The following is a 6,893-nucleotide window of genomic DNA, read 5'->3' on the forward strand; positions in this document are numbered from 1 at the left end:
CCTCGTCTTCTTGTCCTCCCGGCTTTCGGCCTTGCTCCTCTCCCGAAACCTGACGAGCTGGAGGGCGCATCCGCGGCTCCCCGTCGCCTGATCCGAGTCAGCTCCACCGATGGATCCTCCGTCAGCAGCGGCGGCCTCAAGTGGTAAAACTATTGTCGAAACATGCTCCCGACCTCCGCCCCATGGGTTTTGTTTTTGTTTGGTTTGTGGTTCTCCCTTGACCCTGCTCGAATTGCGATGTGGGCGCTTCGAGTTAGCCTTTTAGTAACTATTTTTACCGTAAAATGTTTCATACTTTATTAATTTACATATGTGAAAAGATGTTGCTTTAGTTTCTGTGTTTCTCGAGTTGGCCTTTTTGTCCCATCTAATCTAATACCCCACTGAATCACCTTTGGGTGGTGTTCGACGAATTTTTTGTATGCAATTCATGTGGACTCTCGTATTCTTGCTATGGAATTTGCTCCTTTGATCTGGCACAGATTTACATAACCACCTCGGATTTACCCTGAAACTGCCTCCAAAAATTCTGGATGCAACATCAAATACTGCCACATATGACCTGTTAGGTATGTAAATTCTACTTTGTTTATTTTATTATTACAACCTTAGGCACTATGTAGTTGTCTCTGATCATGCTGGCATATAGCATTTTAGTTTGTTTGTGTCGCACTTGTGGTAGTTGCATGTATCAATTGTGGCATAAACCATTTATCAAATCTGATATTGTCTCATGTTACCAAAGAAAAGGTACTTGCTGTCCTCTGTCCCCTTTTCGAATCATGCGAACATCTTTCTAAGTGGCAAATAGTGACCTCGGCCTCGATTGTGCTTACTCCAGCAGGGGCAGAGCGAGCACGTGGAGATCCACGTCTCCTCGGCGGCATTCTAGCTGAGACCAATGATGATGAATGCGAGAGCAGGCGCCCCTTGCTGCTCAGGACTCCTGCCTCAGCCTAGTGCTACTCTGTCTCTGCTGTCGTCTTCCGGTGAGTCTAATAAGCACCCCTCTCCACTTCGGTACTCCATTCTTCTCATGTGCTCCACCTATTACAATACCTTTCATGAATCGTATCGTGTGCTTATCATCAGTCACCCTATACCCCAAATCTTGCTCTCAAAATTGTGCCTCGTCTTGCTCTCAGAAAGTCAAAATGATGCTTATGCAAGCTGCTTTAATCAGGCTATGCATGCTGCTCCAATGTATATTGCAGAGACTGAGAGACCGCACCGAGCCAGATAAGAGGCATGCTCATTTCTCTAAAGGATTTATTTATTGTTCTTGGGATGCTTGTAAGTATGTGCTGTTTTTATCATCCCTTTAACAATGTTTTGGTCTTCTTTTTTGTTTGAACTTTTACAGCTTGGTTGTATAGTGGCACTAGGTTGGTGTTACATGTATGCCTCCAGCACACCATTATGTCTCATGATGGGAATTGGAATGTGCTGGTTACCCTCATCACCTAGATGGCTCCTATTTTTCTAGATGCATCCTATTTTAGATAACATGACTAGGTGAGTGAAATAAAATAGATGCTTCTTCCATTTTCTACCTTCATGATTCACTATAGTGCCTATTATCCACCATATGTTCCAAATTATAGGTCGTTTTAGTTTTTCTAGATGCAGGGCGACACCGATGGAGGCCGACGAAGCGGGCGGACGTGGACTACGCTAGGGTGGGGTGGTTCCAGGTGTGGCACATTGCACAGGCGAAGCCCCAAGAGGCCACAGCCGCAGAGGTGTGTGTCGTGCGTGGGGATTATGATATCCGGATTATGGTAAGTTGAAAATACATTTCTTCTATGAATTTTAAGATTCAAGAAAAGTGATGAAATACATAGTTCACAATGTTGATAGAAAGATTTTTCAGCGTCCACCATCGAGACATCCTTCCAGAAATTAGATTCTATAAATAACCTGTTTTTTGTGAACACGTGCTTCTGTAGTACCTCTGATTTATTCCAGTGTTCCTGATTCCTTAATACTCAATAAATATACATGGCATCATTGATGGAAAAATAGAGTAGCTACTAAATATACTCAAAGATCTTTATCCTGATTATGCTTAGGAGCTTCATACCTTTGTTTTACTTCAATATACTATGTCTTGTCCATATTGTGCATAGACCTAAATATACCGGTGTTGGGGGCCTTCGGCTTCCGAAGGTCCTCAAAAACATGATTTGACAATGTTTTCCAAGTGTAATATGTGAGCAGGTATCTTCGGAATCAGATCATGAGTATACAAGAGCACAGTCAGGACGAAGCCTGAACGAGACGAAAGATGATTATGACGAAGGTCTAGATGATCATGAAGCTATGCGCAGAAAAGCTTCGGCATGATAGCAGAAAAGGGGAACCGACTTAAAGATGAAAAGACAAATTAGACCTCGAAGAATTACTATAGAGTTATTAGCAAATGTAAAGGGCATGGATGTAATTGTACATGGGCTGTGTCCCTTGCCTATAAATAGATGAACAGTACTCCCGTACTGTTCACGCTGACTTGGCATTCGCTTTTTGCATCACGCTTGTACCCTTACTTTCCGTCAAACCAAAGGTACATTTATAATTTGCTATTCTGGATATGGTAATGCAAATAAAAATAAGTTGATGATAATGTTTATATTATTTTTCGTATTTCGTATATGAATTTTTCCTTATCATTTATTGTGCTTACGAAGGTTTTTCCTTCACAACCTTCGTCCGGAATTCATTATATCCGAAGGGACATAATGTCTTGAAGGACGAAGGACTTTAATATTTAACACTTTTTATGTTTGAAAGGGAAATGTGCCCTTGGGCCATTTCTAAGTATTTTGGTGATTGAGTGCCTACACAAGTGCTTAAATGTGAATCCATGCCCATGGATGAACAAAGTGCAAATCACAAGTAAAGGTATGTTTCTAAGCCTTAGTACATTGGTTTTGTGTACTAATATACTTGTCTAAGTGTTAGAAACAGAATGAAGAAGAGTTGGCTGTGTACAGCCAAAAAGGCTGTTTCGGTCTAGGGCACCGGACTGTCCGGTGGTGCACCGGACAGTGTCCGGTGCGCCAGGCTGCCTCGGGCGAAGAGGCCGCTCTCGGGAATTCGCCGACAGCGTACGGCTAAAATTCACCGGACTGTCCGGTGTGCACCGGACTGTCCGGTGAGCCAACGGTCGGCTGGGCCAACGGTCGGCCGCGCGATCTGCGCGAGACACGTGGCCGAGCCAACGGTCGGAAGGGGGCACCGGACATGTCCGGTGCGCCAACGGCTCCCATATCTTCAACGGTCGGCAACGGTCGGCTGCGCTGTTATGGAAATAAATCGGGCACCGGACAGTGTCCGGTGTGCACCGGACTGTCCGGTGCACCCGACGACAGAAGGCAAGGATGGCCTTCCAGATTTGTTCTCAACGGCTCCTAGCTGCCTTGGGGCTATAAAAGGGACCCCTAGGCGCATGGAGGAGACACTCAAGCAACCTTAGAGCATTCTTGATCATCCACACTCAGTCTTTGCGCATTCGTTTGTCTTTCTAAGTGATTCGAGCTCCGTTCTAGTGAGAACTTTGAGATAGTCTCTTGAGCTCGATTCTTGGCCGTGTGTGTGCGCATTTTGCTGTGGATTTGTGTGTGTTGCTTCTCTCCCTTACTCCGTGCTTCTTTGTGAACTTCAAGTGTAAGGGTGAGAGACTCCAAGTTGTGGAGATTCCTCGCGAACGCGATAAGAAAAGAAAAGCAAGAACACCGTGGTATTCAAGTTGATCATTGGATCACTTGAGAGGAGTTGAGTGCAACTCTCGTCCGTTGGGACGCCACAACGTGGAGTAGGCAAGTTTTGTACTTGGCCGAACCACGGGATAACCACCGTGTCATCTCTGTGATTGAATTCTTGTGGTTATTGTGTTTTGACTCCTCTCTAGCCACTTGGCAATTATTGTGCTAACAATTAACCAAGTTTTTGTGGTTATAAGTTTAAGTTTTACAGGATCACCTATTCACCCCCCCCCCTCTAGGTGCTCACAATTGGTATCAGAGCCGTTCTCTTCGCAAAGGGACTAACCGCCCGAATAGATGGATCCTAAGGGGAAGGGAATCGTGATCAACGACAAGGAGAAGGAGTCCTTCGTCAACGAGCCCAAAGATGACAAGCCTACCGACTCCTGCTCGGGCCATAGACGGAAGGAAGGGAAGAAGAAGAAGACAAGGCGCATCAAGGAGATCGTCTACTACGACGACAGCGACGAATCTTCCTCTTCCCAAAAGGACAACGACGACAACGACTATGATAAACAAAAGACGGTTAACTCAAACTTTTCTTTTGATTATTCGCGCATTCCGCATAGCTCAAATGCTCATTTGCTCCCCATTCCACTTGGCAAGCCTCCTCACTTTGATGGAGAGGACTACGGATTTTGGAGTCACAAAATGCGTACTCACCTATTTTCTCTCCATCCAAGCATTTGGGAGATTGTGGAAAGTGGAATGAAATTTGATAGCTCGGATAGCCCTTCGTTTATTAATGAACAGATCCATAAAAATGCACAAGCTACTACTGTGTTGCTAGCCTCTTTGTGCAGGGACGAGTATCACAAGGTGAGCGGCTTGGACAATGCCAAGCAGATTTGGGACACCCTCAAGATCTCTCATGAGGGGAATGATGTCACCCTACTCACCAAGATGGAGTTGGTGGAGGGCGAGCTCGGACGATTCGCGATGATAAGAGGCGAGGAGCCGACACAAACATACAATCGGCTCAAGATCCTTATCAACAAAATAAGGAGCTACGGAAGCACGCGATGGACGGATCACGACGTCGTCCGCCTAATGCTAAGGTCATTTACCGTTCTTGATCCTCACTTGGTGAACAATATTCGTGAAAATCCTAGGTACATCAAGATGTCGCCCGAAGAAATTCTTGGAAAATTTGTAAGCGGGCGAATGATGATCAAGGAGGCGAGGTACGTGGACGACGCGTTGAATGGCCCAATCCATGAGCCTCAACCCATTGCTCTCAAGGCAACAAGGAGCAAGGAAGCGCTACCCAGCAAGGTGGCGCAAATTGAGGCGGCCGGTCTTAATGATGAAGAGATGGCCCTCATCATCAAAAGATTCAAGACGGCACTAAAAAGTCGCAAGGGACAACCAAGCAAGACTAAGACCAAGGGAAAGCGATCATGCTTCAAATGCGGTAAGCTTGGTCATTTTATTGCTAACTGTCCCGACAATGATAGTGACCAGGAACACGGGAGCAAGAGGGAAAAGAAGAAGCATTACAAGAAGGCCAAGGGCGAGGCACATATCGGAAAGGAGTGGGATTCGGATTGTTCCTCCTCCGACTCCGACAATGAGGGACTCGCCGCCACTGCCTTCAACAAGTCATCCCTCTTCCCCAACGAGCGTCACACATGCCTTATGGCAAGGGAGAAGAAGGTATGTAATCAAAACAATGTCACTTATGATTCTTCCAGTGATGATGAGTCTAGTGATGATGAAATAGATTACTCTAGTTTGTTCAAGGGATTGGATAGAACTAAAGTAGATAAAATTAATGAATTGATTGATGCCTTGAATGAAAAAGATAGACTCTTAGAAAAACAAGAGGACCTTTTGTATGAAGAGCATGACAAATTTGTAGAGGCACAAAAATCTTATGCTTTAGAAGTTAAAAGAAATGAAGTGCTTTCTAGTGAACTATCTTCTTGTCATGAAACCATTACTACTTTAAAGAGTGTTAATGATGACTTAAGTGCTAAACTAGAAGTAGCTAGTAAATCTAATTCTTGTGTAGAACATGTTGAGATTTGCACTAGATGTAAAGACTTCGATGTTGATGCTTGTAGTGATCATTTAGTTTCAATTTCCAAGTTAACTGAGGAATTGGCTAGTCTTAATGCCCAACTTAAGACTAGCAAAAATGAATTTGAAAAACTAAAATTTGCAAGGGATGCCTACACGATCGGTAGACACCCCTCAATTAAGGATGGACTTGGCTTCAAGAGGGAAGCCAAGAACTTAACAAGCCATAAGGCTCCCATTCCCGCTAAGGAGAAAGGGAAGGCCCCTATGGCTACTAGTGCTAAAAAGAACCATGCCTTTTTGTATCATGATAGGAGACAAACTAGAAATGCTTATAGGAGTTATAATGCGCACGATGATTTTTCTCATGCTATGTTTGCTTCTAGTTCTTCATATGTGCATGATAGAAATGTTGGTAGAAGGGATGTTGTTCATAATATGCCTAGGAGAAATGTTGTTAATATTCCTAGGAAAGTTAATGAGCCTTCTACAATATATCATGCTTTGAATGCTTCCTTTGCAATTTGTAGAAAGGATAGAAAGGTAATTGCTAGGAAGTTAGGGGCAAAATGCAAGGGTGATAAAACTTGCATTTGGGTCCCTAAGGAAATTCTGACTAACCTTGTAGGACCCAACATGAGTTGGGTACCTAAGACCCAAGCCTAAATTTGCCTTGCAGGTTTATGCATCCGGGGGTTCAAGCTGGATTATCGACAGCGGATGCACAAACCATATGACGGGGGAGAAGAAGATGTTCACCTCTTACGTCAAGAATAAGGATTCCCAAGATTCAATTATATTCGGTGATGGGAATCAAGGCAAGGTAAAAGGGTTAGGTAAAATTGCAATTTCTAATGAGCACTCTATCTCTAATGTGTTTTTAGTAGAGTCTCTCGGATATAATTTGCTATCAGTTAGTCAATTATGCAATATGGGATATAACTGTCTATTTACAAATGTAGATGTGTCTGTCTTTAGAAGACGTGATGGTTCACTAGCTTTTAAGGGTGTATTAGACGGCAAACTTTATTTAGTTGATTTTGCAAAAGAAGAGGCCGGTCTAGATGCATGCTTAATAGCTAAGACTAGCATGGGCTGGCTGTGGCA

Source organism: Zea mays, chromosome 2, assembly GCF_902167145.1.
Source record: "Zea mays cultivar B73 chromosome 2, Zm-B73-REFERENCE-NAM-5.0, whole genome shotgun sequence".
Taxonomy (NCBI): domain Eukaryota; kingdom Viridiplantae; phylum Streptophyta; class Magnoliopsida; order Poales; family Poaceae; genus Zea; species Zea mays.